The sequence below is a fragment of the Myotis lucifugus genome, unplaced genomic scaffold (genome assembly GCF_000147115.1).
Source record: "Myotis lucifugus unplaced genomic scaffold, Myoluc2.0 scaffold_16, whole genome shotgun sequence".
Classification (NCBI taxonomy): domain Eukaryota; kingdom Metazoa; phylum Chordata; class Mammalia; order Chiroptera; family Vespertilionidae; genus Myotis; species Myotis lucifugus.
In genome coordinates this window covers 9,582,042-9,591,078 of record NW_005871064.1, presented here as the reverse complement: position 1 = coordinate 9,591,078, position 9,037 = coordinate 9,582,042, and positions in this window count along the sequence as shown.

The following is a 9,037-nucleotide window of genomic DNA, read 5'->3' as shown; positions in this document are numbered from 1 at the left end:
TCAACCCCTTGATTGGCCCTGCTCTGTGTGTGACAGGAGGCAGCTCCTCAACCCCTGATCAGCCCTGCTCTGTGCGTGACAGGGGAGAGCTCCCCAAACCCCTGATGGGCCCTGCTCTGTGTGTGACAGGGTACGGAGCCCGAACCCCCTGATGGGCCCTGCTCTGTGCATGGCAGGGGGGAGCTCCCCAAACCCCTGATCGACCCTGCTCTGTGTGTGACAGGGTACGGAGCCCCAACCCCCCTGATGGGCCCTGCTCTGTGCATGACAGGGGGCAGCGCCCCAACCCCCTGATCGGTCCTGCTCTGTGCGTGGCAGGGGGTGGCGCCACAACTTCCCTATCGACCCTCCCTTGAGTGTGACAGGGGGCGGTGCCCCAACCCCCCAATCGGCCGTACCCTGAGCATGACTAGGGGTGGCATCGCAACCTCCCGATCCACCCTGCACTGTGCATGACAGGGGGCGGTGCCCCAACTCCCAATCAGCCCTGCTCTGAGCCTGACCAGGGGCTGCACCTAGGGATTGGGCCTGTCCTCTGCCACCCGGGAGCAGGCCTAAGCCAGCAGGTCGTTATCTCCTGAGGGGTCCCAGACTACGAGAGGGCACAGGCCGGGCTGAAGGACCCCCCTCTCCCCCCCGAGTGCACAAATTTTTGTGCACCGGGCCTCTAGTATATTTGTAAAAACAAAACAAACTTTTTAATTTATAGCAAAATTATTAGGATAGTAGTAGCATTGAGGGTATCTGTGTCTACATGGCAAATTGAGGATGTTCTGAAAAATATAGACTTCCTAGAAATGATAGAAAAGTGAGGAGGGGGGTGCTTTTTGTGGAAGAGAATATATACCATGCCAAATGAAAGAGAGTCAGGGAATCACATTTTGGAGGAAAACCAGAGCTGAGGACATGCCTAAGAAACACTGTTGTAAAGGTTAGGACTTTCATATATGGTGCCTTGTGCCCAGAGGTGGTGATAGCATGGAAAAGGAGAACACAACAAACTTTTTGTGGTGCCTAATGTTTCCCACACTTCTGTAAATTGTCCCTTTAAATTATACCTTATTTTTACTCAAAAGGAACCCTAATTAATAGATTTATTTGTATTCAGAAGAGCATTCCCCGTTACCCTAATAAATGGAATCCTGGAATATAATTGCTCACATTTTTTGAATAACATAGAGATACTCTCCATGAGGACACTGATAATCCATGATTACAGTTATTAAAATTATCACCAGAGAAGATATAGAGTGAATTACAGGTGAGGGCAAAGTAAAGGGAGATCAAGTGGTTGAGGCACTTAATTGCTATGATGATAATGGTGATTACATAGGATGTGATGGTGGGGCAACTGCTTCTAACTATACTGAGGAGCTTACAAAAAGAATAAAAGTAGAAGCTTAAGGATTTATCCTCTTAACTCAATGCATGGACAGAGAACCAGGAAGCTTCTAAGGTGACCTTCAGGGAAACCCTTCTTTTTTTTAGCCACAGAGAAGGCATATATAAAAATCAGACAAAAAGGCCCTGGCTGGTGTGGCTCAATTGGTTGGAGCATTGTCTCATAGGGTGGTCAGTGTGATTCCTGATCTGGGCACATACCTAGGTTGTGAGTTCGATCTCCAGTTGGGACATGGGCAATGTTTCTCTCTCATATGGATGTTTCTCTTGCTCTCTTACGACCCCTCTCTGTAAAATCAGTAAAACATATCTTCAGGTGAGGATTAAAGAAAAATTCAGATCTAAAGTCGGGAGGTACACTTCTCTGAGTTGCAATAGATACCATATCAAGCTCCTATGCTAAGTAAAGGTATTGCTGGGGAAAAATAATAATTTGGAATATTGCATGAAAACATTTGGGCAAAGATGAATCTGAGAATTTTGATTCTCTTATCTCTCTGGAAGTTCTTATAATCTGAGAGATCTAGCCTTCCTTTAGGGAAAAGGGACATTTTAAAATTTGGAGTTGATTTCACTTGGAGTTGAATCTCTTGTACCACTTCCCAGTGCTTCTAGCAATGTAAGAAGGTAAATTTCTAACATAGAAGTAAAATAATGATGTAGAAAGGGATAATATGTGCACCAAAAGTGTTTCAGATCTTTTAAATTATATTCCAAAGGGCAGGATCAGGTCAAATATATAGGGTGTCCTCCCCAAAATGTATATTCACTTTGAATAATTATAAAGGCAATGTTTATTAAAATAAATTTCATTTTCAAAATTGAGATATCTGCTGTTAAAGTGTGCATACCTTTTTTGGGGGGATACCCTGTATACAGATGGGGACATGCCCTTAAGATTCCATACTTACTATGCCTATCAACTCAATTACTATATCAGCCTGGGAGAGTTGTTATTGCTGCTGAGTTGGTTACTTAGAGCCTGAATTCAATAATGGCCCATAGCCCCTCCAGTGTGGCTCAGTAGGTGAGCATCGACCCAGGAACCAAGAGGTCCCCAGTATGATTCCCTGTCAGGGCACATGCCCTGGTTGCGGGCTAGATCCCCAGTAAAGGGGTGTGCAAGAGGCAGACAATCAATATCTCTCTCATCGATATTTCTATCTCTCTATCCCTACCCCTTCCTCTCTCTCTTAAAAAAAAGATAGTGGCCCACAGTCATTAAGGCTGAGGAGGTGCCAGAACATAAATGGAGAGCCTGAAGACTTAAGGAGGTGAGATGTTGGAATGCAATTTGTCACCTCTCCTTTGTGGTGTTCTTTTTTATTCAAGTGTTTGATTACTCTAAATTGTACTATCATGATTTTATTTGACATTTCCTATTGGAGAATGGATCAGTGTGAGTTTTGAAAGGAAACCCTTTCATACTCACAAAGAAATTACCTGAAGAAAAAGCTATTTTTTTACAGGCATGTGGGCAGAATCAGGGATATCAACAAAGGATGGTGAGACACCCAGCCGCCTACAATAGCAGGGAAGCATAACAGCCCTCAGCCTGAAAAGTCAGTAGGAGAAAACATGCCTGGTCTCTGATGATGAATAAGGTCAAGGGGAAATAATTCAGGGGTTGTGGCCATAGAGGGGAGCAGACAACATAGAACTGTAGCAAAACAAGGAAGAAATGGGGAATAAATACCCCTACCTCTTTCTTCTCCTTCACTCCAATCTGCTGCCAATGTCTCACATTTGACCAACCTAGACAGAAGCTGGGGGCCTGGGAGGCCAAGTGACTTAGGTCATCGAGGTGAGTCTCTCAAGGCATATGGTAGTACCAAGAAAGGTTAAGACTAGACATGGAAAAAAAAGAATAATCAGAACAGTCCACCCCTTTTCTCACTCATATCCGAATAAACATAATGTCATTTACATCATGTTTTCTGACAACCTTTTAAGAACAATTATCAACTCATATTTTTAGCTGAATAAAAATCAATATATCTAGAAATTAAAACACTAAGCATCTGTAAGCACGTGCATACATATATAAATTCATAGATTACACCTTTAAACAACACTTATTATAGAGTAAATGAAAATGGAAATTGCAAACTATTTATAATTAATGATGTGGGTTCAATATACTAAAACATGTAGAAAGCAGTTAAAAGGATACTTGAAGAAAAATTAAAGATTTAAATGAATTTATTGGAAAAAATGATGAAATCAGGAAAAAAATTAAAATGCCATTATTGTTGGATAAAATGCTTATTATTATGAAAAACCAATAAAACTAGTAGATAAAAGTATTGGTATTTTAAAGAAAGTTCAGCAATGTTTATCATACATAGAATAAACTTTAAGTACTAGTAAAATTTAACACCAAAATTTAATAATCAGCTAGAAATTATAAGTAAAATATAATTCACAGTATCAACAAAAACTATAATGTACATGAGAATTAACTTAATAAAAATAATGAGATGTCTTATAAGAAAAGATTATTAAGGAAAGTACACAGAGATAGTTTAAGTAAATGAAAAGTCTGTGTTCTTAGATGAGATGATTAAATATTATTTGCATGCAAATTATCTATTTCATTTATAATTACAATGTGATTCCACTTTTTAGTTAGATTTATTGTTTAACTCAGTAAACTTAATATAAAATTTACATCAAAGAATAAAAGTCTAGAAAGAACTGAGCAAATTTATAAAAGAAAATTAAAGTTTGTGGGTAGGGGTTCATACCCATATGAGGAAGTAAGATGGGACACAAAGCTATACTAAAATAATGAAACAAAACAGTATAGTTTTCTAATAAAGAGTGAGAAATAGATCAGTAAAACATCATAAGTAATGGAGATACTGACTCATATACTTGGGAGCATAATATACAATAAAGGTAGCAGCAGAAATCAGTGGGAAGAAACAAATTCTTAGACAGTTTTGGAAAACTGGTTTATGATTTAGGGACTAATAACAGTAGATCACTGTCTAACACCACATCCAAAGATTTATTTCAGATTAAAATTCTACATATAAAAGTAAAAGTATTAAGGCTTTAGAAATGTGTAGGAGTACAGTGTCTCTGTGATGTATGGTTGATAGAGACTTCAAAAATAAAAATTTAAAAGCAGAAGCCATAAGGGATAAAAAGATATAGCAATATAGATAAAGGATAATACATTTGACCAAGTGAAGTTTATTCTTGGAATATAATGCTGGTTTAACATCCAAAATCAAACAACATAATTCAACACTAATGAAATGAAAGTGATAGAAACATATGATCTTAATAGATACAGAAAAAGCATTTGACAAACCTCAACATACATTCATGTTTTTAAAAAAATCCCAGTAAACTAGGATTTGAAGGGAATTTGCTCAACCCGATAACATGTACAGGTAATATTTAATAGTAAAACTGAATGTCGCTTCCCCAAGATCAAGCAAAAGTAAAGTTGTCTGTTCTCACCACTTGAATTTTACATTGAAGTCTGTTAATGGCTCTAATTCTGTTTTTATTCATTCTTTGGTGTGTGTTTCTTTAAAAAATAGCGAAATTCTTCTGAGGGACGTTTCACTCTATTTCTGTTGAGAACAATGCTCCGTCGTTGTGCTAGAAGATAAATATTGGATTGCCTTTACTCTAATTTAAAGAAGGAAAAGAGGTTAGAGATGATGGGGACAGGGGTGGCAATGGCACCTGGTTCGATCGCTCTATTCACAGAACTTAATGGGCCTCTTTGTTAACAGCCCTGTCTTTCACACCTGCTGTCTAGCCTCTGTGCCTCTACTGAGCCCAAAGCTCCTCCATTCAGGATTCTGAAAGGCAGACCATGCTCCATGAAGTCCACAGCCCTGTCTGGATTCTTCCAGGTCATTCCTCTGATATTATCTGCTAACATGTTTCCATCCTCATTCATCTGCCCCAAATTCCTGTACTCTCTCATCTTTGGTGCTGCCCTTTCTCATCTGTATTATTGGATTATTCCTTGTCATACCTCAAAGCTTTCATTTTGGTATTTCAGTAGAGATTTCAGAGACACCTGGAGGGAGAACCTGCTGGGTGTGCAAACTGGAAATCTAGTTTTATTATATGGTGAGGTAGTTTCCCCCTAAATACTCTTCTTTTTTGAATTTGTTTTGGCTAGTTCCTATTATTTGTCCACATGGAGTTTGTTTGTTTATTTATTTATTTAAAATATATTTTTATTGGTTTCAGGGAGGAAGGAGCAAGGAGAGAAAGAAACATCAATGATGAGAGAGAATCATTGATTGGCTGCCTCCTCCATGCCCCCCACTGGGGATTGAGCCAGAAACCTGGGTATGTGCCCCGACTGGGAATCAAACCATGACCTCCTGCTTCATAGGTCAATGCTCAACCACTGAGCCATGTTGGTTGGGCATCCATCCACGTGGAGTTTAGAATCATGTCAAGTTCAAAGGAAAAAAATCCTATTGGAATTTTAATTGGAAATGCATTAAATTGATTGACTTTGGAATGATTGCTTCTTATTTTTAATTAAATTTCCAAGCACTGTTTTTTTTTAGCTTTGCTAATTATAAATTTCTAAATTTATTGCTTTTTTTGTCAGAAGCTGGTCTCTACAATTTCTTTTCCAAAGCAATAGAATAGTAAATGTGTTGTTCTTGGTATCACCTGGCCCAGTGCTTCTCACCAGCATCAGTAACAACTGGGAACCACTGGAAATGCAAATTATAAGACCCTCACCTAGACCTTTGAATAAGAAACTATGAGTATGGCTCTCAGCAAACCCACCAGCAGTCTCTGATGCATACTAAACTTTGAGAACTTTATCATCTGACTAGCATGTAACCTTGGGAAAAATACTTAACCTAAGTCTAAATATCCTGATATGTAAAATGGAGACACTATAACTACATAAACTTCACAGCATTATTATTGGGAATAAATGCACTAATACATGTGAATAATTTACTATATTTCCTGACATGCTGTGAATATGGAATGATTACTAGTGATCATCAACTGCTTTGTTATAATTGTATTTTGTCTGGTTGGCCAGAGGGAGGGGTTGTGGGAGGTTGGGTGGGCCGATTAGGGCCCCGATCGGGCCAGTTAGCCGCCACAGTGTGCGTCATAGCAACTGGTCATTCTGGTCATTCAGTCATTCCTGTCGCTTGGAATATATATATATATATATATATATATATATATATATATATATATTTAGAGACTCAGTGCATGAATTCGTGCATGAGTGGTGTCCTGCTGGCGTGGCCTCAATCGGGGCAGATTGAGGCTGGGCCTTTCAGGAGGAGGAAATGGCAGGAGGTTGGGGCCCAGGAGGAGGGACTGCGGGCGATTGGCCGGTGGGCTCCACCCTCAAATGGGGTGGGAGGGCCCATCAGGGATCAGCAGCCAGGGGAGGGGCTGCGGGAGGTTGGCCATCTGGCTCCACCCCCTATCAGGCCGGTTCTCTGGCTGCAGTGGGTGTCATAGCGACCAGTCACTCTGGTCATTAGGGCGTTCCAGTCGCTGGCTTTATACCCCCGTTAGAACTATAATGGTATAGTTGTTCTATATGCATCTATTTTTGTTTTTATGTTCCCGGTCTATCTATATCTATCTATCTATAATCTATCTATTGACATACTACAAAGATATTGCTGGTTTGGTTCCAGACCATCACAATAAAATAAATAGTAATCAGTAATCATTTTGCTGGGGGCAGCTCTTTTATTTAAAAACACACATCTGTAAAACTCAGCAATAAAATGAGGTATGCTACTATCTATCTAGCTATCTATCATCTATTCTTGTGGGTTTTTTTTTACTTTTTCTATAGGCACTGTGTTTTCCTTTCTTATTTGCACATATTGTGAGAGGTTTTATTCATGTTACTTTTACATGTTTCAAAACCTTTATTCAATCAATGTTTCTCTAATTTTCAATATTGAAAAAATCATTTGTGTGACTTCCCATTTAGGGGCTATAGAATACAGTATTCTTTTAATGTTCTCATGCATTCATATTTAGTATAATTTTTACACTCTTATGGGGTGAATTGTGTACTTCCAAATTTAAATGTTGAGGCCATAACCTCCAGTGTGACTGTATTTATAGATAAGGCATTTAGGAGATAACTAAGTCTAAATTAGGTCATAGGGTAGGGTTTTACCCTATAGGATTTGTTGCCTGATAAGAGAAAGAGAGAGAGAGATCCCTCTCTCCAAGTGCTTGCCCCAAATAAAAGCCAAGTGAGCACACACTGAGAAGGTGGCCAGTTGCAAGCCAGGAAGAGAGTTGTCACCACAACTTGACCATGTTGGCACCCTCACCTCGGTCCTGCAGCCTTCAGGACTGTTGTTTAAGCCACCCAGTCTATGTATTTTGTTATGGCAGCCTAAACAGACTAATAGATTCACAAATTATTGTTAGTAAATTATCTTTTTGTACTGTTTATCTTATTTCCAGAGAAGTTATTGATATTTGGGTTCTGTTTTGCAACTCTTTATATTCCTTGACTTAATTTCATTTAAATGGCTTTACCATTTGTTTTAGATGGGTATCTCTAAAGAAACCAAACAAATAGGTAGATATACATATATAGAATGAGATTTAATTGAGGGTTTGGCTCATGTGATTATGGAAGCTGACCAGTCCCATGATTTGCCCTCTTCAAGCTGAGGCTCCATAGAGCCAGTGGTACAGTTCTGGTCAAAACCCAAGGCCCGAGTATCAGCAGCACCAAAGTCCAAGGGTAGAAAAAGATAAATATTTCGGCTCAAATGGAGAGAAAAACCTATCCTTTCCCTGCTTTCTTGTTCCCTTCAAACCTTCAAGGGATTGAATGTTGCTCACTCACCTGAGTGAGGATGATATTCTAAGGATTCAAATACTAATTTCTTCTGGAAATACCCTCACAGACACACCCAGAAACTATGTCCTACCAGCTACCAGGAACCCCTTAGCCCAGTCACGTTGACACATACAATTAACCATCACACCTTTATTTCCACTGTTCATTATCATTGTAGGTTGCATTATATCTGCAAGTGGTGTTTTTCTCCTTACGAAGATAGCTGAGATCTTCACAAATGGAAGATGACTTGGACAAGTATAAAGTTCTTCTTTCTCAAATATTTTTCTTTAAACTATGTTGTGCATTTGTATTACCATCCCTTCACCTTTCTGCTTTGCAAATGTGAATCTGGATGGCAATATAATTTATATGCCTTTGAACATTACCTGCTCATTCTTCCAGTTCAATTTTTTTCTTAGTTTTGTGATTACAATGAAAATTGCCAGATGTGGATTTTCATGGTATTTTCTTTTCATTGATTTTGCCCTAAAATTGTGGACCTTTCAATCCATACACACTTTCTAGGGCTGCAGAAAGGCTTATCTTCCAGTAGATCTTTGATGTTTTCCTCTGCTTTTCTCTTTTTTAAGAAACACTTTTTATCTGCAGACTTCGCCCCTGTTTTGGATTCTCTGTGTGAGTTATGATCTTTTTCAGGGCTTTGATCTTTGCTTTCTATGATAGTTTTCTCAAGTTTGTCCTTCAGATCAGTGATTGAATCTCTTGTCATTTAAAATCAATTCTTTTTACATACTCCACCAGGTTTTTGAATTTTATTTTTATTTC